Genomic DNA, 27,451 nt, shown 5'->3' with positions numbered 1-27,451 from the left:
ATGTGTGAAACACAGAGCTACGTAGAATATTTCAGCACAGAAATGAAATCTTCAGTCCAATAAATCTATCCAAATGTTTATGCTCCACACAAACCTTAATCTGCTATATTTTATCTCACTATATACAAATATTATAATCCTTTCATCCTCATAAGTTTATGGAACTGACTGCATCGAAGCTAATTGACGTTATCACTCCAAGTGGTAGAAAATTAAGACAACATTATTGCAGCATGTACACTAATGTGGAGTGAATCTAAACAAAGTTTCTCTGGATCAACTGCCACAGTTTTATCAGAAGCGTCATGGAAATGCCAGTGAAATTGTACATTTTTTTCAAATCTTTAGCTTATATCTACCCAGAGACTGAAGGTCGCTGCTGGAGAAAACCAGAGGTGAGTCTCAGGCCAGGCTAGTGTGGATGGAGAGTCAAGGTGAGTCCCAGGTCAGGCCGCGGACATTGAGTCCAGGTGAGTCCCAGGCCAGGACGGCAGAGGGACGGTGAGTCCAGACGAGTCCAATGTCAGGCCGACACAGGGACAGTGAGTCTCAGGTAACTCCCAGGCCAGGACGGTGTGGAGACAGTGAGTCCATGTGAATCCCAGTCCAAGCCAGGGACGGTGAGCCAGGGCAAGTCCCAGGTCAGTACAGCATGAAGTTGCTGAGTCCATTTGAGTCCCAGGCCAGGCCAGATCAGTGCAGGGTTGGTGAGTCCAGGTGAGTCCCAGTCCAGGCCAGAACAGGGATGGTGAGTACAGGTGAGTCCCAGGCCAGGATGACGTGGCAAATGTGAGTTCAGGTGAGTCCTATGCCAGGCCGGTATAGGGATGGTGATTCCAGGTGAGACCCAGGCCAGGATGGTACAGGGACAGTGAGTCTCAGGCGAGGCTGTGGGCAGTGATTCCGGGTGAGTCCCAGGCCAGGGTGGCATGGTGGCAGTGAGTCCAGGTGAGCCCACATCAGATTGCTACTGGTTCAGTGACTCCAGGTAAGCCCCAGGCCAGGCTGACACAGGGACAGTGTATCCAAGTGAGCCCCAGGCCAGACTGTTACAGGGACGGTGACTCCAGTTGAGTCCCAAGCCAGGACGGCATGGAAACTGTGAGTCCAGGCTAGTCCCAGGCCAGGCAGGTACAGGGAAGGTGAGTCTCAGGTGAATCCTGGGCCAGGACAGTTCAGGGACAGTGAGTCTCAGGCGAGTACCAGGCTCGGCCGACACAAGGACAGTGAGTCCAGGCTAATCCCAGACCAGGCTGACACAGGGATGGTGAGTCGAGGCTAGTCCCAGGCCAGGTTGATACAGGGATGGTGAGTCTCAGGTGAATCCCAGGCCAGGACGGTACGGGGACAGTGAATCTCCGAGGCAGGTCCTGAAGCGAGGACAGTGGGATGGGTGGGGCCTGGAGGTGGCGGGTCCCTGAGTGGAGGTTTGGTCCTTGTGGACTGAAAATGAGGCATTGAGATTTGAAGCCCAGCGTTTCCTAAATACTTGATCTGGGTGATCTGAAGGCCTGGTGCAGGAATGGACTTGGTGAAAAGACTATGTCTTGTGTACTTTTTCAGAAGAAAACTACTTTTTTTCTTTATTCTTTATCTGAATGTTTATGTCTTTCAAGTCTGTAACACATACTTAAGTATTCTGTACCTCGGTACTCTGTACTTAAGATAATGCTAAAGTGACGACATTGCAAACCTTTCAGTGCACTTACTTGAGTGCATGTGACAATAAAGGCTACTTCAAGTCAATATTTAATAAATGCACCCCTTCTGAATGCTTAGACAATAGCATAGCTGTTGCTTCTAGACTGTGAGAGATGGAAATTTGCTCTGAATCTTTAAGAACTTGCCCAATAAAATAATTGGAATTTCAGGAGATACAAATGATGCCACCCAAAGCATGAAGGCAATCTTCACAATTACAGAAAATCATAGCCAGAGGTATACATTTTAGAATACTGCATACCTTCCTGATTTCCCTGCTATAGGAAGGTCTATAAGGCAACTTTTTCATGCAGAGGGTGGTGCATGTACGGAAGGAGCTGCCAGAGGAAGTGGTGGAGGCTGGTACAATTGCAATATTTAAAAAGCATCTGGATAAGTAATGTTTAGGAAAGATTTCGAGGAATGTGGGCCAAATGTTGGCAAATGTGATTAGACTTGCATGGTCAACATGGATGAGTTGGACTGAAGGACCTGCTGTCATACTGTGCAGTCTCTGATTCTATGGATTGGGAATGACATCAGAATGGCCTTTACACCATGACATGTGTACTGTTGTCAATCCAATGTTTATGTACAACCTGATTTTAAACATTTTTTGAGACTGTTCACAATTTTATTAATTTAATAAAGGGAAACATTTGGAAATTGTGCTGAATTATATTTAGTGATCTTGCTTTTACAATAGAATGCAAAATCTTCATAAATAAATGTAAATTTTATTAAAATTCAAAGATTTATATAAATCTGCATCAATTGGATTAGTTAAAATATTCATGTATAATTTGGATCACTGCTGAAGTGGACTATCGCATAATTAAAAATAGTGGCAGAATCATCTGGATTGCAGTGATACTGACATCCCTTTCCACTTCCCGTACTCTGATTATTTGGTTGTAATTACTGTACACTCGGGTTGAATTAAACACAGTTTTAATGGATTAACACAATAACAAAACTGCCGATTAATCCAATTAGCAAGAGGTAAGCTAGATTAAACAGAATCATGACTATTGAATACTCTGTCATGTTGTGATGCTGTTTGCCCAAGAGATTGGCAAAATTCAGGCACAAATATTTTGCTGTTTTTACTGTTTTTGAGACAATGCTATGCACAGATTTTGAAGTTACTGTTAGCTTTTGAAGTCAATTTTGTTTTGCAAGTGTAAAACTATGTTCATCATGATGTTCAACTAAAAATTCAATGCAGTTAATTTCTTGTAGAATGGTTTTATTTAAAGTATGCTTGGAAAGAACTGAAAGATAGCAGGAAATTCAAACTAGAGGAGATAACATAGCAAGACAGGCATGATAGATCAAACTGTCCTCTTTATGGGATTAAATTTCAATGATCTATTCTGTCAGCTGTGGGCCAGTGGTGGCACTTCTACATCTGAGACAATAGGTTGTAGATTCAAACCCTATTCTCACAAATAGTTTTGTCTGTGCTTTATTACTGTGTTCAAGATGTTGACTTGTGGATGAGAAGATAAACCAAGGCCCTGTCTGTTTCCCCAGGTGAGTGTGAAATATCTATATCGTTATTTTGAAGAAGATGAGGAAAGTCCTGGAGCCCTGATCAGTATTTACCCATAGACCATCATCAAAAGAGATTACCAGGGGACTGTCACATTACTGTTTGTGAAACATTGCCATTATTATGGCCATTCAATCCATTGAGTCCACCCCTGCTTTCTGTACAGCAATGTAATCAATTCCAATCACCTGCTCTAACCCAGCAGCCCTGGAAGGATATTAGCTTCATTAAAGGTACAGCAAGCAATTATGAAAGAAGAGAATATTATCATTTATTTGAATACAAAGCTACAAGATTATTCTTCAGTAATAAAGGGCACCAGTGAGATTACATGCCCGTACAGTAGTAATCATCATATTTATGGTGTAACTGTTGGAAGAAGGTTTAACTAGACTTCAACTCCCCCTCCCACTCCCCGGGACATGCAAATTCTGGCTCTCCATCACTGCCAAATCAAAGCCACCCACCGACTGGAGAAAGAATGCCTCATCTTCCACCTCGGAACCCTCCAACCATATGGCATCAACATCGACTTCACTAGTTTCCGAATCTTCCCTTTCCCAACCTCATCCCAGACTCAACCCTCCAAATCGCCACCACCCTTTTGACCTGTCCTACCTGTCCATCTTCCTTCCCTCACCACCGACTTATTACCATCACTTCCTACCTGCATCCACCTATTGCCATCCCACCCATTTCTATCCCCTCACCCCACCCCACCCCACTCCCTATTTATCTCTCAGCCCCATTTCCCTCCACATTCCTGATGAAAGGCTTATGCCCGAAATGTTGACTGTCCTGGTCTTCTGATGCTGCCTGATCTGCTGTGCTTTTCCAGTGCCACAATTTTCAACCTGTAAAAGGCAGTTTGTTTTATGAGGAATGATTGGACAGGTTAGGCTTATATGTGCTGAAGTATTGAAAAGTAAGGAGCAACTTGATTGAAGCACCTAAGATCCTGAGGTGTCATGAGCAGATGGATGCGGACAGACTGTTTCTTCTTATGGAAGAATCAAGAAATAAAATCAGGGGTAACCCAGTCAAAACAAACCTGAGGTGAAACTTCTTCACTCAGAGGTTTGTGATTATTTGGAACTCTATTCCCGAAAAGGTGGTGGTAAAACAGTCCTTGAATATTCCAAGCAGAGATAGAGCAATTCTTGTTCAACAAGGTTTGTGAATGGTGATCAACAACAGACAGGCAGCTGTTTTTGATTTACAAACAGATCAGCCATGACACTTTTAAATGGCGGAGCAGGCTGGAGGGGTCAACACTTGATCCTTTTTCCTATGATATAACTATCATAGGGAGAAGGTAGTAAAGGTTCATCAGGCTGACAACTGGGATGGCAGGACAGTTCTATGAAGAGATGGTTTGGCTGGGCTTGCATTGACCTGCTTTTAGAAGGATGTGGGTGAGCTTGACTGAAATATCAAAGAATTCTCCCGAGGTTGTACAGACTGGATGCAAGGAGAATGTTTTCACTAGTTGCAGAGTCTGGAACCAGAGAACACAGTTTCTGAATATGGTGTAGACTATTTAGGACTGAGATCGGAAAGAGTTTTTCATTCAAGGGGTAGTGAACCTATGAAATTCTGTACCACAGGAGGATGTCATGGCCAAGTTGTTGAATATGGTCAAAAGCAAATAGTACTTTTTTTTATTTTAAAAGCATTAAGGTTTTGAGATAGTGGATCATCCATGATCACACTGAATGGCACAGCAGGACTAAGGGCTGAATCGCCTACTATTGGTCCTAATTTCTCAGCTCCTATGTTTGATTTATTGAAAATAAGCATTTTTGGCATTTGCATACATTTGTCAATGGTATATTACTTTGTTGTCATTTTGCTTTTTTTTAACCAATATAAACAGTGGGAAGAGAGGAAGGACAGTGGGATGAGATTCCACAGAATTTGACAACATTTGATCAGGTTCCTTCACGGAGGAAAGGATAGAGAAACACATTGCTGCACAATTTGAAACCTTTCAGCACTTTGACCTATCCCCACCCCTCCCTTTGAAAAGTGACCTAGAAAATGAGCAGAAATACTTCTGGGATCTGATCTTCAAGGCCTCAATAGCTGTCCTCAGATACTGTAAACACAAAAACCATGACTAACTTGCTGAGAATGATGAAAACAATTACCTATCTTCTCAATTGGAGTCAGCTTGCACATGGAAGTCTTCCAACAGCCCCACACTCAATATAAAGATCAAATCCAAGGAGACATTGTGCATAGCTCTAACCTAAAGGTTGAAGTCTAAAAGATATAAAAGAAAATGGGTAATAATTGGTGGAACATAAAAGCTGCTGAGCTGCAACATCCACTTCAGTGGCAAGATCCGTGTTTCAGAATGTGTTGAGGATTGTACTTGGCCCAACCTGCAAAACCTTTACTACTGTCCTAACAATTGTGGAAATGAACTAATCATTGGTAAGGTAGCTGCAGTAGCTTTAATGAGAGCACTTTGCTGAACTCCTCAACAGAGAATGGGTATATGAATAGGAAGGGTTTGGAGGGATATAAGCCGGGTGCTGGCAGGTGGGACTAGATTGGGTTTGGGGATATCTGGTCGGCATGGACAGGCTGGACTGAAGGGTCTGTTTCCATGCTGTACACCTCTATGACTCTATGAGAAGCTCCCACATTCCAGAAGATTCTTTGTTTCAATTTGAGCAATTACCTCAGAGGAAAACTTACTTGTTCCTCCTTCCACTGAGGTGTTAGTAAAAGCTATTGAAGCACCCAAACAATGCAAAACCCCAGGTCCAGATGATATTCCTGCAGAGACTTGGCATTTTCATGGCACAGAGCATGTTAACAAACACCACCTTCAGGCAAATCTGGGACCAGGATCAAATTCCATATGATGCTGGAGGATGTCCATATGGTCAGCATTTGGAAGCAGAAAGAATCTAAATGTGTCTGCAACAGCTAATGAGGCATTAGTCTTCTCTAAATCATGGAAAGACCTTCATTAGGGTCCCATTAAACCTTTCACTAGTTATCCTTATATAAAATACCCAGAATCATTGTGTGGTTTTAGTTATTATTATGGGGCAGCCAAATTGGTATTTGTAAGAAAACAGCTATAAGAAAGCCTCCTGATGCTGGTTGGCTTGCTGTGTTCATCCAGCCTCCTGCTTATCTGCATAAGGAGTATGAAGACATAAATATCAGGATCTATATATACTGCTTTTTAGATATAGGTAAATCTTTTCACAGACTGAGTTGCCTTGGTCTATAGCACTTAACACATACCACAGGGTACCACGTAATGCCATGCATGGAAATGTTGATGCCTAGCTGAGATATCTGATGTCCTCATTATGATAATAACCAAGCTAAACTAAAGATCCCAAACCCTTCATTCATTTCTTTGCTGCAATGTCTGAACATGTCACCTGAGAATAGATGGCCAGGATTATCATTAGGTTGCCTTGAGGAAACTCTCTTCAATTTCTCCAGAATGTATGCTTCCACTAACATCACAAAGGCAGTACTTTGAGAGCTCCTGGATACAGGGTGTCAAGCTGTTCACACCAGAAATACATCTGGACTATGGACAAGCCAATTCTGAAGTGATTCTCAACATAACCATTTGTCTTGTGGCTGCAGATAAACATTTATACCTTGATCGTGTGCTCCCAAGTAGTGATGAAGATATTCCTGTGCACACCTAGGAAGGAATTCCTGCCTGTGTCCAGCTCCATGCTGACATATGGCGTGGTGTTACACTGAAGACTAAAAGAAAACTATCAGGCCATTGGCAATGACATACTGCTAAATAACACAGGATTCTGAGTCAGCGATAGGTGACACATCAAAGCTCTGGAACTCTTCTACCAAAGGCATGCGAGGTTCATCATAAGAATTCGATGGCAATGCAAAATCACAAATAATAAGGCCCTTCATTGTGCTGGGCTTAACAGCTTAAAGAGCATCTAGAAAATGCTACTTAGTTAGGCAGGCCTGGTCTCCTGCAATACTGAACACTGAATCCCCAAGCAGATCTTCAATGTGAAACTATCTCAGAGCGAACAAAATCAACATGGTCAGCACAAATGATACAAAAACGAACCTTACAAACTTCTGCTATGCAATCCTGTATCGGGAAAACACTGCAGCGAAATAGAGTGAAGCTCTGAAATTTAAGTCAGTATATGTCAAGACTAACTCTCAACATCTGATGTACTTGAAGGAAGGTGATACAACTGCAAAAGACCCTCCAGCGACAACAACAACAATGAACTTCTGGTTCTGTGGACGTCCATGTCAAACTTGTATTAGACTCTCCACTTACAAGAGAACCTACAGAAGCCGATGAAATCATTTGCAGCTTGGACATATTCAAACTACAAGGAGTCTATTACGAGCTTTGAACAAGCAGGATAGTTCAATGTTTAGGGTTTTCATTTCCTGAAACTATTTCTGTCGTAAATTATTCAGAATAGATAAAGGTTCTTAATAACATAAGAGCACAAAGTGTTGAATGGCATTCAATCAAAATTTGTCATTTCAACAGACCACAAGCAATTTTACTGCCAATGTATCAAAGCCCCTGGGCAAAATGATGAACAAATATGATTCCAAGAAAATAAGCTCAATAAATGTCTCACAGGTAAGAGTATATCCATTTGACAGTATCATTCCCTTTGGCATGACAACACTAATACCAGATTGCTCTAAGTATTTGATCATCAATGTCAACAGAACATTAAATCCTCTCTTAGCCAAATATCTGTCTTTCTCTTATTTAAAATAATTAACCTATATAGCAGCAGTGATTTTTGTTTAAAAAGTTTCAACATTTAAATTTTTAGTTCTCATGATTCTTATAGTGCCTTCAACATTATCATTATTATGTCAGTGATAACATCAATGAAAATCTCGGCAACTGACTGCACAGGGAAAATTTTCTTCAAATCACCAGTGCCACTGTTAATCTTTTTGTCCCTCAAATGACACTTCCTAGTTTAGTTTGGATAAATTAAAACATAAAGTTTTGGGCAAACAGTACATCTGACACTTTAATTTAGAAACGAAGTAGTGCTGCACTGCCCGACATGCTTTCTTTTTAGATGAATATAAAAAAATCCTATGGCACTATACAAGAATTTGCAAAGCGTTCACCTTTTTGTCCTGGCCAAATATATCCCTCGCAGACTAACAGGAGGCTGGAAGATCACAGCAAAACAGATAGCATCAGGAGATGGAGAAGTCAATGTTTCCGGGATAACCCTTCGTCAAAACTGGATGTGGGGGTAGGGGAAGCTACATATCACATTTGAGTGAGGCAGAGAACTTCTTTAAAGTGGACAGTGGTTTAAACTTGTTGGAGACAGAACAACTGCAGATGCTGGAATCGAAGGTAGACAAACAGAGGGCTAGAAGAACACAGCAAGCCAGGAGGTGGACAAGTCAATGTTTTGGGTATAACTCTTTTTCAGGACTGAATGTGGCGGTAGTGGGGGCTACATCCTTCAACTTACATCATTAAAACGGAACAGAATTGGCTGTTGTATTTCTAAATTAGAACAGTACTGAAGTTCTAAACATTAATAGCCATCCAATGTTTCTAAGGTCCTGAGGTAAAGAAAGTTTTTTTTGTTTGCATTCAGAATGTCAAGTTTTCAACGCTTTGCAAATTTGAAGCCAGTACCTCTAATGAAAACAAGGAAAACATGTTATTAAACTAGATTGTACTAGACCAGACTATTGGTTCAAGTTCTCTATCCTAGATAGGCTTGCAATCTATTTTGCAACATAACATCATATTTCAAGTTTTCAAACTGAAAGAGCACACATTCTTCTACTCTCATAAAGTCAAAAAAAGTATTAACAGCCATCATTATGAAGTTCAATAGCACAGTACTTTTTTTATTGAGGGAAAATTCCCTTTTACTCCCAAAGTACTCAGCTAATGACTTAAAAAATTCAAATAAGCTATTAAGAATATGATCATGTTCTTAAGATACCTCACAGCACTTCACCATAGTTCTTGACAATAGTTTTGAATTAATTGGATATTTTCTATGAATGGTAGATAATAATTTCCAAATTATTTTGCTTTTCATCTTTGCTAACGGGAATCTTTTGCACATTTTGAACTTTACCAATTTATATTATCAGCCATTCATTCAAATGAATTCCCTCAAGAAATCTTCATCTTACCTACTGAGTTTTCTCGATTCTTTTGTTCCTTGTCAGTTTTTCCTTTGCTAATGATGCCATTATCAGACTGATATGTCTGAAATATCCTTTTCAGATCCGAATCATGGTGACAGTAGTAAATTTAACTTTGTAATGGTGACTCTCACACATTGGTTCAATTCCTTACTATTTTAAATAATATTGATAATGAATTTCTGCAATACTGCAGCACATTAGCACCATACTGTGGACCCCTCACAATAATCAAATTGGTGAATTGGATTTACATTTTGTCTCAGACAAAAACTTGCCCATTTGTCATAGCTTGTTGACTATTCAGTTAGACAGAAGTTGATCTGCACCTTAACTTAATTTTTCCACCTTTCTCTACATCCCTTGACTTTCAAAATGAATAAAAGCTTGTCACAAAGATTGAAGTATTCTTTTTGAGAAAAAGATTTTTATCTTTCCTGTACCCTTACCGAGGATATACAATGGGTTTTCTGATTTTATTCCTGCGCTTCCTAACTCCATATTTATGATCAAGACTCCTTTTCCTTGACTCCCGTGTCAAAGACATAGCTTCCTTGGGATTGTTTTGTTGAATCCTTTTATCAAATCAACTGCTTCCAAATCCATCATTTTTCAGTATCCTACATTCAAGGGAAGATAAGCTAAGTTCACATAAATAAGCTCTCATAATTTAATACATCAAATTTGGTAGAATTCTGTTAAACTTCCCCATTACCTTCCAGGGCCAATATATACAGTTTGAGGTATGATGTCTAAGACTTAGTGTTGTGTTTCAGATTGAATCGGATCAAGATTCTGTTCAACTGACATATTTAGATTCCAACATGTATCCAAAATAGGAACTGGGTGAAAATGAGGACTGCAGATGCTGGAGACGAGAAACAAGATTAGAATGGTGGTGGAAAAGCACAACAGGCAGGCAGCATCTGACGAACAGGAAAATCGACGTTTCCGGCAGGAGCCTGATGAAGGGCTCCTGCCCGAAACGTCGATTTTCCTGCTCTTCGGATGCTGCCCAACCTGCCGTGCTTTTCCAGCACCACTTTAATCTTGTCTTCAAAGAGGAAACTGTTCATTTACCAGAATTTGTCCACTCACCTAATAGGTCAACTTGATTGCCCATAAGAATGAAAGTCATGGGTTCAAAGTCCCAATTCAGAGATGAGAGCACAACATTTAGGCTGACGTTACGGTGTACTACTGAGGGACTGCTGCACTATCAGCAATACAGTCTTTTGAATGAGACATTAAGGAAAAGCTCCATATGTCTGTAAAGTGAATGTAGACAAGTCGATGGCACTGTTTTGTGCAAGACTATCGGGATGTATCCCTGTTGTCTGGCGAACATCAATTGCTAAAACAATGCCTCCAAAACAAGTGACAACAGCATAATTATAATTAATTTTTAATGTGGGAATTTTCAGTGTGCAAAATGGCTGCTGTACTTCTAACATTATGAACAGTGACTGACTTTAAATGCACTTAATTGGCATCAAAGCTTTTTAGAATGCCTTGAGATTCTGACGGCACAATATAAAACAAATCTGTCACAAGTTGTTTGTAACATCTTGTTCCTGTTTACACAATGTACAGTGCCTCTCATCTTAATGTCATTTGCAAACTGGTATACACAGTTCATGTTCCATAATCAAGTAATGTATATGCATAATGGATATCCCGCTAGTCAGAGTATATTTTCTTCATCCTTACACTTTGTCAGTGATCTCACAACTAGGTTTGTTCGTATTTACAGAGGGAGAAGGGGTATTCAGGACTCTGCTGCTCTTGAAATCAATTTATAATTAATGTCAGTACGTGGGGACAGTACTTCCCAATGATACCTGCACAGGTATCTTCATTAATGTTACTGAAGAAACCCATGCCTGCGCCACAGGTGATTCAAGGTCACGTGGACTGCCCCGTGGGGCGTTGCTGCCATCTGTCTCAGAGCAGCTCTACATTCATGTGTTTTAGCCAAGGATTTTTCATTTTCATGTAACCTCACTGCCTTATCAAAGGACTGTGTCCTCAGAATTGAACTAAGTGACTGTCTTAGACTACATACTCAAGGTTTCAGAACAGGGTTTAGATCCAATGGCCACCAATTCAAAAATGAGAATGCTCCCATTAAGCATCACTGACATTTCTTGACATTTTTCAGTTTTTCTCCTCAGAATCTCTTCTGCAAGCTGTTCACCTCTTTCTCTTGAAATATCTCAAAATTATAAATCACTTAGTTAAAGATGCCCTCTTCCAACACAAATCATTTACAAGAATTGAGTCCTCAGTTTCTAACTAGTTAAACCATTAAATATACAAATTGAAAGCCATTTTAATTAGTAGTTTAATTTACTATTTGAAAGAATTTTCATTTTATTCATTCACAGTTTTTATTGTCATTGCTTTATTGTCCAGAGATGAGTTTAGCAGTCAACTGCATTGCTGTGAGTCTGGAATTAGACGAGGTAAGGTAGACAGTTTCATTCTCTAAAGGACATCAGTGAACCAGATTGGTCAGAGTTCATGTGTTACTGAGGATTATATCTGCAATAAATGCCGTTCATTGTGAATTCTATCAGATCGAATGGATCAGTTGGAATGCTAGTTAGCGGCAATGAGGAATTTACAAGAGCAAGGGGTTGTGATGGATGGCAGTTATAGGAAGGGAGAAAAGTTGCAGATCCAGTCACATTGATGAGTTAACTCGACGAAAGGTAAGAGAGGTAGGCAGGTAATGCAGGAGTCTTCTATGGCAATCCTCATTTCAAACAAGTATACTGTTTTGGAAAATGTAGGAGGTGATGAATTCTCAGGGAAATGTAGCACAGCAGCTAAGTTTCTGCTATTGAGTCTGCCTCTAATGCAATGAGAGGTGAGTTGGGTTCGAAATGATCAATTGTGTTAGGGGATTCTCTTGTCCAAGGCACAGAGAGACTTTTTTGTGGCCAGCAATGAAAAAGCAGAATGGTGTGTTGACTATCTGGTGCCAGGATCAAGGATGTCTCAGAGAGGGTGCAGAATTCTCTCAAGGGGGAGAGGCCCAGCAGGAAGTCATTGTACACATTGGAACCAACAAAATGTGAAGGGAAAAGGATGCAGTTCTGAACGGAGAATATAGAGAGTTCGGCAGGAATTTAAAATGGAGGTCCTCGAGGGTAGATCTTTCATTAAGAACAGGAAGGTGGTAAAAGAGGGGGAGGTGTGGACTTGTTAGTCAAGGATAGTATAACGGTGGCTGAAAGAACTTTTGACGAGGATTCGTCTACTGAGATAGTGTGGGCTGAGGTTAGAAACAGGAGAGGAGAGGTCACACTGCTTGGAGTTTTTTAAATAGGCCTTCGTAGAGTTCCAGGGACATAGAAGAGAGGATTGGCAAAATTATTCTGGGCAGTATCGAAAGGAACAAGGTGGTCATTATGGGGGACTTTAACTTCCCCAACATTTTGAAGATTAGATTAGATTACTTACACAGTGGAAACAGGCCCTTCGGCCCAACAAGTCCACACCGAGCCGCCGAAGCGCAACCCACCCATACCCCTACATTTACCCCTTACCTAACACTACGGGCAATTTAGCATGGCCAATTCACCTGACCCGCACATCTTTGGACTGTGGGAGGAAACCGGAGCACCCGGAGGAAACCCACGCAGACACGGGGAGAACGTGCAAACTCCACACAGTCAGTCGCCTGAGTCGGGAATTGAACCCGGGTCTCTGGTGCTGTGAGGCAGCAGTGCTAACCACTGTGCCACCGTGCCGCCATTGACTGGGAATGTTATAAATCTCGTACCTCAGATGGATCAGTTTTTGTCCAAGGTGTACAGGCGGATTTCCTGACACAGTATGTCGAAGGGCCGACAATAGGAGAGGCCACACTGGCCCTGGTGCTTGGTAATGAACCAGACCAGGTGTTAGTTGTAGGTGAGCACTTTGGAGAGAGTGACCATACTTCAGTTACATTTAGTTTAGCGATGAAAAAGGATAGGTACATGCCACAGGTCAAGAGTTACCGATGGGGTGAGAGCAATTATAACGCAATTAGGCAAGAATTAAGATGCATATTGGGATAACAAAATGCGGGGGATGCAGACAATGGAAATGTGGAGCAGGTTTAAGTAACAGATATTATGTGTCCTTGATAGGTATGTCCCTGCCAGAGAGAAAGCGATAAGGTAAGGGAACCGTGGTTTATTACAGAAATTGCATCTCTTGTTAAGCAGAAGAAGGAGGCTTATGTGCTGATAAGGCAAGATAGTTCAGATGAGGCGATGGAGAGTTACAGATTAGCCAGGAAGGATTTAAAGAGAGAGCTAAGAAGAGCAAAGAGATGACATGAATAGTCTTGAGCAAATAGAATAAAGGAGAACCCTAAAGCTTTCTACAGGTGTTGAGGAATAAGAGGATGACTAGGGTATGAATAGGCCCAGTCAAAGACAGAAGTAGGAAGTTGAGTGTGGACCCTATAGAGATTGGAGAGGTGCTAAACAAACATTTCTTATTGGTTTTTACTCAGGAAAAGGAGAATATTGTAGAGAAGAAGAATGAGGTACGCGATATTAGACGAGATAGGACCGAGGTTAGTTATGAACAGGTGTTATCAATCCTAGAAGGGTGAAAGTAGACAAGTCCCCTGGGCCGGATGGGATTTATCCAAGGATTCTATGGGAAGCTAGGGAGGAGATAGCAGAGCATTTGGCTTTGATATTTGAGTCATCACTGTCTACAGATTTAGTATGAGACGACTGGAGGATTGCAAATGTTGTGCCCTTTTTCAAGAAGGGCAGTAGAGATGACCCAGTAATTATAGACCAGTGAGCCTTAGTTCTGTTATAGGAAAGGTTTTGGAAAGGATAATAAGAAATGAGATTTATAATCATCTAGCAAGTAACAATTTGATTTCAAATAGTCAACATGATTTTGTCAAGGACATGTTGTGTCTCACAAACCTCATTGAGCTTTTTGAGAATGTAACCAAGCATGTAGATGAAGGTAGGGCAGTTGGTGTGATTTACATGGACTTCAGTAAAATCTTTGATAAGGTTCCACATGGTAGGCTGTTGGAAAAAATGCAGAGGCATGGGTTTGAGGATAATTTAGCAGTTTGGAATAGAAACTGGCTTTCTGAAAGAAAGCAGCAAGTGGTATTTAATGGAAAATATTCAGCCTGGAGTCCAGTTACTAGTGGTATGACACAAGGATCTGTTTTGGGACCACTACTGTTTGTCATTTTTATAAATGATTTAGATGCAGATTAGTAAATCTGCAGATGACACGAAAGTTGGTATAGTGGACAGTTTGGAAGAATGTTACAGATTGCAGGGGGACTTAGATAAACTGCAGGATTGGGCTGAGAAGTGGCAAATGGAGTTCAATGCAGCTAAATGTGAGGTGATGCACTTTGGGAAGAATAACAGGAAGGCAGAGTACTGGGTCAATGGAAAGATTCTTGGTAGTGTGGATGTGTAGAGGGATCTTGCAGTCCATGTACACAGATCCCTGAAAGTTGCCACCCAGGTTGATAGTGCTGCTAAGAAGGCATACAGTGTATTAGGTTTCATTTGTCGAGGAATTGAGTTCTGGAGCCTTAATATTATGCTGCAACTAGACAAAACACTAGTGCAGCCAGACTTGGAATATTGTGTACAGTTCTGGTCACCTTATTTCAGGAAGAATGTGGAAGCATTGGAAAAGGTGCAGAGGATATTTACAAGGATGTTGCCTAGTCTGCAGGGAAGGTCTAATGAGGAAAGGCTGAGACTTGGGTCTGTTTACATTGGAAAGAAGAAGGCTAAGAGGGAATTTGACACACAAGATGATCAGAGGATTAGATAGGATAGATAGTGAAAGTCTTTTTCCGAGGATGATGATGTACGAGGGGGCGTAACTGCAAATTGGGTGTGTGATAGATTTAAGACAAATGTCGAAGGCAGGTTCTTTACTCAGAGAGTGCTAAGGGCATGGAATGCCCTACCTGCAAATGTAGTTAACTCAGCCACATTAGGGAGATTTAAGCAATCCTTGGATGAGCACATGGATGATGATGGGATAGTGTAGGGAGACAAGCTGAGAATAGTTCACGGGCCGACGCAACATCGAGGGTTGAATGGCCTGTTCTGCGCTGTATTGTTCTATGTTCGATGTTCTATATTCTAATACCTGGATTACTCCTGATGCTTCGAGCTAGTGAGGGTAGGAATAGGAGGATAGAGCAGATGAATGCATGGCTGAGGAGCTGGTGTATGGGAGAAGGATACACATGTTTGGATCATTGGAATCGCTTTTGGGGTAGAAGTGACCTGTACAAGAAGGACAGACAGGGACAAAGCAGAGAATAAGGTAGGACTGATGAATTAAACTGTATTTATTTCAATGCAAGAGGCCTAACAGGGAAGACAGATGAACTCATGGCATAGTTTGGAACATGAGACTGGGATATCATAGCGATTACAGAAATATGGCTCAGGAATGTGCAGGACTGACAGCTTAATGTTCCAGGTTACAAATGCTACAGGAAGGACAGAAAAGGAGGTAAGAGAGGAGGGGAAGTGGCGTTTTTGATTAGGGATAGCATTACAGTTATTCGGAGGGAGGATATACCTGGAAATGCATTCAGGGAAGTCATTTGGTGGAACTGAGAACATAAGAATGGGGTGATCACCTTGTTGGGATTGTATTGTAGACCCCTTAATAGTCAGTGGGAAATTGAGAAACAAATTTATAAGGAGATTTCAGTTATCTGTAAGAATAATAGGGTGATTATTGTAGGGAATTTTAACTTTCCAAACATAGACTGGGACTGCAATAGTGTTAACGGTTTAGATGGACAGGAATTTGTTAAGTGTGTACAAGAAATTTTTCTGATTCAGTCTGTGGATGTACTGACTAGAGAAAGTGCAAAACTTGACCTACGCTTGGGAAATAAGGCAAGGCAGCTGACTGAGGTGTCAGTTGAGGAGCACTTTGGGGCTAGTGACTATAATTCTATTAGTTTTAAAATAGTGATGGAAAAGGATAGACCAGATCTAACAGTTGAAGTTCTAAATTGGAGAAAGGCCAATTTAGACGGTATTAGGCAAGGACTTACAAAAGCTAATTTGGTGCAAATGTTTGCAGGTAAAGGGATGGCTGAAAAATAGGGAGTATCCAGATATGAGATAACAAGAATCCAGAGACTCTTGTTAGGGTGAAAGGAAAGGCTGGTAATTGTAGGGAATGCTGGTTGACTAGAAAAATTGAAGGTTTGGTAAGAAAATGAAGGAGGCATATGTCAGGTATAGGCAAAAGTGAGGACTGCAGATGCTGGAAATCAGAGTCTAGATTAGAGTGGTGCTGGAAAAGCACAGCAGGTCAGGCAGCATCCGAGGAGCAGGAAACTCAACATTTCGCGCAAAAGTCCTTCATTAGGAATGTCAGGTATAGACAGGATAGATTGAGTGAATCCTTAGAAGAGTATAAAGCCAGTAGGAATATACTTAAAAGAGGAATCAGGAGAGCAAAAAAGGGGACATGGGATAGCATTGGTAAATAGAGTTTCAGAGTAACTAGGGAGAGAATAGAGACCCTCAAAGATCAGCAAGGCGGCCTCTGTGTGGTACCACGGAGGATGGGGGAGACACTGAAGGATTTTGCATCAGTGTTTCCTGTGGAAAAGGACATGAAAGATATAGAATGTAGGGAAATAGTTGGTGACATCTTGCAAAATGTCCATATTACAGAGGAGGAAGTGCTGGATGTGTTGAAATGCAGAAAGGTGGATAAATCCCCAGGAGCTGATCAGGTGTACCCTAGAACTCTGTGGAAAGCTAGGGAAGTGATTGCTTGGCCTCTTACTGAGACATTTGTATCATCAGTAGTCACAGGTGAGATGCTGGAAGACTGAAGGTTGGCTAACGTGGTGCCAATATTTAGGAAAGGTGGTAAGGACAAGCCAGGAAACTATAGAACAATGAGCCTGACATCAGTAGTGGGCAAGTTATAGAGTCATAGAGATGTACAGCATGGAAACAGACCCTTCGGTCCAACCCGTCCATGCTGACCAGATACCTGATGAAGGAGCGTCGCTCGGAAATTCCAATTAAACCTGTTGGACTATAACCTGGAGTTGTGTGATTTGTGACTTTATAGAGGTTTATAAATCATGAGGGAGATGGATAGGATAAATAGACAAAGTATTTTACCTGAGGTTGGGCAGTCCAGAACTAGTGGGTATAGGTTTAGGGTGAGAGGGGAAAGATATAAAAGAAACCTAAGGGAACACTTTTTCACGCAGAGGGTGGTACTTGTATGGAATAAGCTGCCAGAGGAAGTGGTGAAGGCTACTACAATTGCAGCATTTAAAAGACATCTGGATGGGTATATAAATAGGAAGGGTTTGGAGGGATATGAGCCGGGTGCTGGCAGGTGGGACTAGATTGTTTTGGGAGATCTAGTCAGCATGGACGTGTTGGACTCAAGGGTCTGTTTCCATGCTGCACATCTCTATGACTCTCTGGCCCTAATTGAAACGGATTTGTGGTCATCATCAGACTCTTAATTCCAGATTTCTTTAAAAAATTGAATTCAGATTTCACCATCTGGAAAGACATTACCCAGGTCTTAATAGTTGAATGATAATGCCACTTTGTTATTGGCTCCCTTAATGCAGAGCTATATAGATTACAAACTATTTAGCAATAACTAAGTATGACTACAGTGTAGATGTCACAGAAAAAGTAGTCTCACAATGACAGCAAGCACAATTACAATGTAAAACCTATTATGGGAGTTTCAACTCTCTCTGATAAATTGTTACTTCATTTATTCATTCATGGGATGAGGGCTTTGCTTTCCCAGAAGGCAGGTAAGACTCCTGACCACATTGCTTTAGATCTGGAGTCACATTGGGCCAGACTAGGTAAGAATAGTTGTTTCCTTCCCTGAAGGAATAAGTAAACCAGGTGACTTGATTTATTATTGTCACATGTGCCAAGATGCAGTGAAAAATATTGGTTTGCGTGCTAATCAGAGAAATCATACCTATATAAGTACAACAGGGTAATAGAACAGACTGCAAACGTAGTCTTACAGCAAAAGAGAAGCTGCACAGAAAGATAATCTCTAATACATGAAGGATCCATTCATAAGTCTGATAACTGTGGATAAGAAGCTGTTCTTAAATCTGTTGGTCCAGGTTTTTAAACTTTTGTGTCTTCTGTCCAAAGGAAAAGGGTGGAAGAGGATATACCCGGGTTGGGATGGATCTTTGATTATGTTGGCTGCTTTCCTGAGGCAGCAGGAAGTATAGATTGAGTCAATGAGAGGAAGGTTGGTTTTTGTGATGTGGGCTGTGTTCATACCTCTCTGTAGCCTCTTGTGGTCTTGGGAAGATCAGTTGCCATATTAAACTGTGATACATCCAGATAGGATGCTTTGTATGGTTCTCTGATAAAAAATGGTCAGAGTCATTATGGACAGGTCACATTTCCTTAGCCTTTTGATGTGCTTTCTTGACAGTAGTGTCAATGTGGATGGAGCAGGACATACTATTGGTGATATTTACTTCGACCACCTCAACCTCAACATCATTGATACAGACAGGACAGTGTCCTCCACTGTGTTTTCTGTTCATGCTGAATTTGGTTACACAGTTGAGTGTGTAAGGAGTATAGAAATGGGCTGAGTGTGCAGCCTTGTGGGGCATGGTTTTGAGAATTATTGTGGAGGCGGTGTTGTCATATATCCTTACTGGTGTTTTTTTCCAACAATTAACAATGGATTCATGGTCATCATGAGTCTCTTAATTCCACATTTTTAGTGAATTCAAATTTTACCATCTGCAGTGGTGAGATAATGAACCTGGGTCCCCAGAACATTACCTGAGCCCAACGATAATGCCACAAGGCCATTATCCTCCCCCAAGGTGACAAGGAGCAAGGTGAGCAATATTGTTGATGCTTTCACCAATTCAACATTTTCATGCTATTGGTTTGATAATGGATGAGGCTTCCTCTCGACTCCCAAAAGAACCTCATTAAAAAAGACAAAATGGAATCTCAGGACATTATAAGAGCAACAAGTTTGAGTGTGAGTACAGCTCCTAATCCTTTCATCTGTTTCAACAACTGCACTTCTTTTATTTCCTCGCAACACTGTCAACAACTCCCTCCAATCATCGCACCCTTCAGCTTTTAATCAGAATGCACACTGTCACATTTCTCTTTCTTCTTTCAAAAACTAAATCAAAGATCAATATCGTTGGTTCCTCTTAGGGGAACTAACAGCAGTGACCTGGATAGAACTACAATCTTCATTGTACACAATGTAGCACTAATACTATGTGAGATGTCACTACAAAAGCATTGTGGACTCCTCCATATCTGGAGCCACAGTCTTAAAACTCCTTGGTAGACATATGCAAAAGAAGGTCAGGCAGCATCCAAGGAGCAGGAGAATCGATGTTTCGAGCATAAACTCTTCAGCTCAAAGCATCAATTCTCCTGCTCCTCAGATACTGCCTGACCGGCTGTGCTTTTCCAGCACCACACTCTTCGGCTCTGATTTTGAGCATCTGCAGTCCTCACTTTCCCCCACATTGTAAAGTATCTTTGGGAATGCTTCTGTAGTTGCTGGACAGCAGTACCTTCCTCTATACCCTGACTTTCTCCACTAGGACAACCAGTAAGAAATAAGTAATCTGGCGACTGCCCTCAGTCTGTGTGTGTGCTGAGAATAAGCGAGTGTTGCTACTGCAAGTGAGTGGTCAGCTCATTATTCAAAATGGGACCCCACCAGTCTCACATTGGCAATGTCATTGGGATTTCTACTGACCTCTGCCCTTTGCTCCACCCATAAAAATTCCTTGTGGCCTATTCCCACTATAACTAATATCATGCCTCGACTGCCTGCTAACTGCTGCTGGCTGAGCAAATTGCAAGCAGTTAACGAGCATTATTCAATTGAAATGCAACAGTTAAAACCTTCTAGGCATTCAATGATTACTCCTGGGTGGATTGGTACCTACTTCTGCCAGTTGTCTATGAGGAGTTAAAATTGGCCTTTATATTTTTCACACAAACCAAAGTACAAAAATGGGTGAAGGACACCAAGGCTCAAAGGTGGCAATTATGAATATTTAAGTATTTAGAGTGTGAATAAATAAATCCAAATCATTTGGATTTCCTTCACAAATGCTAAAGCTGTGCTGAATTTATATAAATTGTAAGAATATGAATATAGATTAATATTATGCCAGCTAATTATTCAATGTATCTTTGAGGGCATTTGAGTTAATATATTACAAATGCAGAAATAATGATCAGATTTATGTCAAACATCTGTGAATAAAATTTCAGAAACCATTAATGGAGTTAACATTCTAAGCAAGTCAGTCCATTTGAGAACGAGTGACAATCCATCAGGACAATCATGTTTCTTTTATACAATTCCGCTATTGGCAGGATGTGACTAATTACGTCCCACAAGGATCTGTGTTGGGACCTCAAATATTCGCCGGATTCATTAATGACTTAGGTAATGGGATATAAAGTCACATCTGAGTTTGCCGATGGTGCAAAGATAGGCATTGTAAGCAACACAATTGAAGTGGAGAATTAGAGTAAGTAAACGTACAATACTGTGGCAAATGAACTTCAACATGGGCAAATATAAGACCAACCAGTTTAGTCTACCGATAGAACACTTTCTAAATAGTGAAATGCTAGAAACAGTAGCGACACTAAAAAGACTTCCAGCTGTAGAGATTAATAAAATGTTATGAACAATAGGATCAAAAAATGAATAGGCTAATAGAATGCTGACATTTAGATCTGGAGGACTGAAATATAAGAGAGTGGAAGTTGTTTTGCAAGACTTTTACTAACCTGAAAGGGTTAACTGGCAGCATGAAATAATCTCCGCTCATTGGGATGTAAAGGACTCTTCCTCAGAGGAGCTAATTAGTTTCTTACTGATAAAATTGCTGTTCTGGTATTGCATTCAATGTATTTACATAGTAATATACATTTACTCTTAAGTCTAATTTCTAGCAAGAGATCATCATGCAACTCAGATGTAATGTAACTAGTCATTAAGTACTATGTAATAAATGTACAAGATCAAATCTCTCTTCTGAGATTGAATGAGCATATTCAGCACTTAGTGTGAGTAACTTAAACTCTTATAAATAAAGAAGACTGGTGGCTGTGAATTCAACCACAGTGTCAGGTTATTCCAGTAGAAAAGAACGAGACATTTTGCTTTTTAATTCAAATGGGCTTCTCTGGCTAGGCCTAAATTTATTACCTATCTCTAGGTCTTCTTGGGAAAGTGGTGATGAGCTGTTTTCTTGAACCATAGTGTCCATTTGGTATAGATAGATCTGCAATGCTCTTAGGGAAGAGTTCAAGGACTTTGATCCAGTGATACTGAAGGAATGACAATATATTTTGAAGTCAGGATGGTGAGTGCCTTGGAGAGGAACTCACAGTGTTAGCAATCCATGCATCTGCTGCCTTATTCTTCCAAATAGTAACTGCCAAGTGTCAGAGAGAAATCTTTAGAAGCTTTATCAAGGATGTTACAACAAGGTATTTGGATATAGAATCAATATAGTTTTGACAAAGGGAAATCATGTTCAACTAATTTATTTCAGTTCTTTTATGCAGTAACTTGTGCTATAGATAAAGGTGAACCAGTGGATGTATTGTATTTAGATTTCCAGAAGTCATAAAGTCATAGAGATGTACAGCATGGAAACAGACGCTTAGGTCCAACCTGTCCACGCTAACCAGATAAACCAACCCAATCTAGTCCCACCTGCCAGCACTTGGCCCATATCTCTCAAAACCCTTCCTAATCATATACCCATCCTAATGCCTCTTAAATGTTGCAATTGTACTAGCCTCCACCACATCCTCTGGCAGCTCATTCCATACATGTATCACCGTCTGCGTGAAAACGTTGCCCCATAGGTCTCTCTTATATCTTTCCCCTCTCACCCTAAACCTATACCCTCTAGTTCTGGACTCCCTAACCTCAGGGAAACGACTTTGTCTATTTATCCTATGCATGCCCCACATAATTTTGTAAACCTCCATAAGGTCACCCCTCAGCCTCCGATGCTCCATGGAAAACAGCCCCAGCCTGTTCAGCCTCTCCCTGTAGCTCAGATCCTCCAACCTTGACAACATCCTTGTAAATCTTTTCTGAACCCTTTCAAGTTTCACAACATCTTTCCGATAGAAAGGACACCAGAATTGCATGCAATATTCCAACAAAAGGCATTTGATAAATTGCTACGTAAAAGCTGATGGTTTGTGGGGGCAGGGATGTTGTAACATATTGACATAGGCAGAAGATTGGCTTCATAGCAGGAAGCAGAAAATAGTAATAAATGGGTCTTTTTCAGTTTGGAAGGGTATCATGAGTGGTGTGCCACAGAAGTCAGTTTTGGGGCTTTAACCTTTTACATTTCAAATCATTATTTGAATGAAGAGTTTGAAAATATGTTGATAAACATGCTAATGATACAAAGACAGTTAAGAAAGTGAGGACATAAGAAGCTCACAAAACAATTTGGATAGGTGATGTGAGTAGGCATAGCAATGTGCCATTTTAGCAGAAAGAATAAACCAGCAGCATGTTATCTCAATAGTCAGAGGATGCAGAGCTTTGGGATCAGAGTGATCTGAGTGTTCATCATGCATTAATTGCAAAAGGTTAGTATCTAGGTACCGCAAATAATCAGGAAAGCTAACAGAATGTTATGGTTAATTAGAAGGGGAATTAGATGCAAAAGTTAGGAGGTTCTGCAGGGTTTTAGCGAGAGCATATCTGGAGTACACTGGCCACTGTGCTTATGGAAGAATGTTAATGCATTTGAAACAGTTCAGAGAAGGTTTATTCAATTAATAGATGGAATGAGCAGATTGACTTACGAGGAAAGGCTAGACAGCTAGGCCTATATCCTCTGGAGTTTAGAACATTCAAAGGTGACTTAATTAAAGCATAAGAGGTCCTGAGGTGTCTTGACCTGGTGAATGTTGAAAGGATATTTCCTCTTGTGGGAGAATCTGGAACTAGGGTCCATAGTTTAAAAATAAGGGATTTCCATTTAAAACAGAGACGATAAAACATTATTTCTCTCATAGGATTGTGAATCTTCTTCAAAAGGAAGAGGATGCAAAATCGTTATATAATTATTGGGCAAAGGCCAAAAGACTTCATATTGAGGTGATGACAGATAATTGGAGATATGCAGGAATGTAGAATTGAGGTGCAAATCAGATCAGCCATGATTGTATTGAATGGCAAAGCAAGCTGAAAGTGGCTGAATGGCCTACTCTTTCTTCTTGCTCCTATTTTGTATTACATGGGTTTAAAAGGAGATGCTTGGAGAATTTCTGCAGCCCATCCTGTAAATGGTGCAGACAGCTTCTGCATGTGAATGTTTGAGCTTCTGGTGCCAACCAAGTGGGGTGCTTTGTTCTGGAAGGTGTAGAATATTCCATCGCCTTGTGCCTTGTGAATATGAGACCAAATTTAGGAAGTCAGCAGGTGAGCTCTTTGTTGCAACATTCCTAACCTTTGACCTGCTCTCGTAGCCATGGTATTTATATGACTTTATGAGTTCAGTTTTTGCTCAATAGGAATGGAGGAATTAATGATGGCAATGCCATTGAAAGTTAAAGGGTGATTTTGATTTTCTCTTGTGTTGGAGATGGTCTTTGCCTGGTAATTGAGTGGAATGAATGTTACTTGCCACTTGTCAGCCCAGGTCTGGATATTGTCATTCTGATTTTGCCATATTTGGATATGGAGTGCTTCAGTCTCTGAGGAATTGCATTTAGAGCTGTACATTGTCCAATCATCTGCACATATACCCAGTTCTGATCTTATGATAGAAGGAAGTCACTATTAAAGCAGCTTAAAATTATTGGATATCATGCACTACTCTGAGGTGTGATGTACTGGAGTTGAGATGACTGACCTCCAACAACCTTAATCATCCTTCTTTGAGCCAGGTTTGACTTCAATGAGTAGAGAGGCTTCTCAATGAGTTTAATTTCCATTGAGTCTAGTTTTGTTCAAGCTCATTGATGCCACACATCAACAAATGCAGCTTCGATGTCAAGGGTAGTCACTGTCACCTCAACTCTGGAGATCAGCTAGTTTCTCCATGTTTGATCCAAGGCTCAATGAGATCAGGAACTGAGTGGTTCTGATGGAATCTAAGCTGAGTGTCATTGAAGGGTTTTATTGCAAAACATGTGATTCTTAATAGCACTTAATAATGACCCTTTCCATCACTTTGCTGATAGTGCAGAGTAAAATGCTGGGTGGTATTTGACAGGGATGGATATGTCCTGTTTTTATGTGCACAGGACATTATTGGGCAATTTTTGACACTTTCAAGTAAATTCCAGTGTTGTGGTCATATTGGAAAGTTTTGGAATGGCAGAAGTACTTCAGTGCTGTTGTCAGAATGTTCCCATAGCCTTTGTAATATCCAGTGTTGATATACATTTGTTGATGAGACGTGGAATGAATCAACGAGATCTGTGATGCAGGATCTTTGGAGGAGACTAAGCAATTCTGGTCTCCTATAGGAAGGATGTTGTGAAACTTGAAACTGTTCAGAGAAGATTTATAAGGATGTTATCAGGGTTGGAGGGTTAAAGCTATAGGAAGAGGCTGAATATGCTGGAGCTATTTTCCCTGGAGTTTGGAGGCTGAGGGGTGACCTTGTAGAGGTTTATAAAATCATGAAGGGTATGGATAGAGTGAGTGGTTAAAGTCTGATTCCCAGGGCAAGAGAGTCCAAAATTAGAGGACAAAGGTTTAATCTTCTAATTTTGGAGAGGGGCAAGATTTAAAATGGCCATAAGGGGCACTATTTTCACACAGAGGGTGATGCATGCGTGGAATGAGTTGCCAAAGGGAGTGGTGGATGCTGCTATAATTACACATTTAAATATATGTGGATGGGTACATGGATAGGAAGGGTTTAGGGGGATTTGGGCCAAATGCTTACAAATAGGACTAGATTAATTTAGGATATCTGGTCAGCATGGATAAGTTGGATCAAAGGGTTTGTTTCCATGCTGTAAATCTCTATGACTATGACTCTAAGCTGAATCATCTAGTACGCGATTCTTGCAAATGTTTCAGTTTTATCTTTCAAATTGACAAAGAGCGTTTAGTCATCATTCAAGATGGGATTATTGTGGTGCCTTCTCCTGCCATGAGTTGTTTAGTTGTCCACCACTTTTCATAACTGGATGAGGCAGGGCTGTGGAGCTTAGTACTAATCTTTTGGTTGTGGTATCACTGAGCCCTGTCTATTACTAGTTGCCTAGCATGTAAGTAACCCTGTGGGATTTATATCTGGGCTTCTGGAACATTACTTGGATTACTAATCCATTGACAATACCACTAGGCCATTGCCTCCCCATATCCTGGAAGTCATGCTCCAGATGTACTAAAACACTGACTGACCACACCTGAAGTACAGTGGACAATTTTGGAACAGCACACTTCATTGTCCTCTGAGGGTGTGCAAAGCAGATGAACAAGACTGAAACCTGGATTTGAAGGGTTCAGTTACAAGAAGAGATTAAACAAGCTGCAGATGTATTGCCAAGAACATAGATCATCGAATATAGAACATTACAGCACACAATAGGCCCCTCGGCTCTCGATGTTGCGTCGCCCTGTCATACTAATCTGAAGCCCATCCCACCTACACTGTTCCATGTACGTCCATATGCTTGTCCAATGACAACTTAAATGCACTTAAACTTGGTGAATCTACTATCGCTGCAAGCAAAGCATTCCATACCCTTACTACTCTCTGAGTAAAGAAACTACCTCTGACATCTGTCTTACACCTATCTCCCCTCACTTTAAAGTTGTGTCCCCTTGTGTTTGCTGTCCCCATACTTGGAAAAAGGCGCTCCCTGTCCACCCTATCTAACCCTCTGATTATCTTGTATGTCTCTATTAAGTCACCTCTCAACCTTCTTCTCTCTAACGAGAACAGCCTCAAGGCCCTCAGCCTTTCCTCGTAGGACATTCCTTCCATATCAGGCAGCATCCTAGTAAATCTCCTTTGCACCCTTCCCAAAGCTTCCACATCCTTCTTATAATGCGGTGACCAGAACTGTACACAATACTCCAAGTGCGGCCATACCAGAACTTTGTACAGCTGCAGCATAACCACCTGGTTCCAGAACTCAATCCCTCTATTAATAAAGGCCAAAACACTGTGTGCCTTCTTAACAACCCTGTCAATCTGGGTGGCAACTTTCAGGGATCTGTGTACATGGACACCGAGATCTCTCTGCTCATCTGCACTCCCAAGAATCTTACCATTAGCCCAGTACTTTGCATTCTGATTACTCCATCCAAAGTGTATCACCTCACACTTGTCCACATGCAACTCCATTTGTCACCTCTCAGCCCAGCTCTGCATCCTATCTATGTCTCTCTTCAACCTACTACATCCTTCATTACTATCCACAACTCCACTGACCTTAGTGTCATCCGCAAATTTACTAACCCACCCTTCTAAGCCCTCATCCAGGTCATTTATAAAAATGGACCCAACACCGACCCTTGCGGTAAGCCGCCAGTAACTGGACACCAAGATGAACATGTTCCGTCAACCACAACCCTCTGTTTTCTTTCAGCAAGTCAATTACTGATCCAAACTGCTATGTCTCCCACAATCCCATTCCTCTGCATTTTGTATAATAGCCTACTGTGGGGAACTTTATCGAACGCCTTGCTGAAATCCATATTCACCACATCGACCAGTTTACTCTCATCTACCTGTTTGGTCACTTTGTCAAAAAACTCAGTAAGATTTGTTAGGTACGACCTACCCTTCACAGAAGCGTGCTGACTGTCTCTGATCAGATTATTCTTTTCTAGATGGTTATAAATCCTATCTCTTATAACCTTTTCCAACACTTTACCAACACCTGAGGTGAGACTCACTGGTCTATAATTATCAGGGTTGTCTGT

The sequence above is a fragment of the Hemiscyllium ocellatum genome, chromosome 1, assembly GCF_020745735.1.
Source record: "Hemiscyllium ocellatum isolate sHemOce1 chromosome 1, sHemOce1.pat.X.cur, whole genome shotgun sequence".
NCBI classification, from domain to species: Eukaryota; Metazoa; Chordata; class Chondrichthyes; order Orectolobiformes; family Hemiscylliidae; genus Hemiscyllium; species Hemiscyllium ocellatum.
This window is presented reverse-complemented; position numbering follows the sequence as displayed.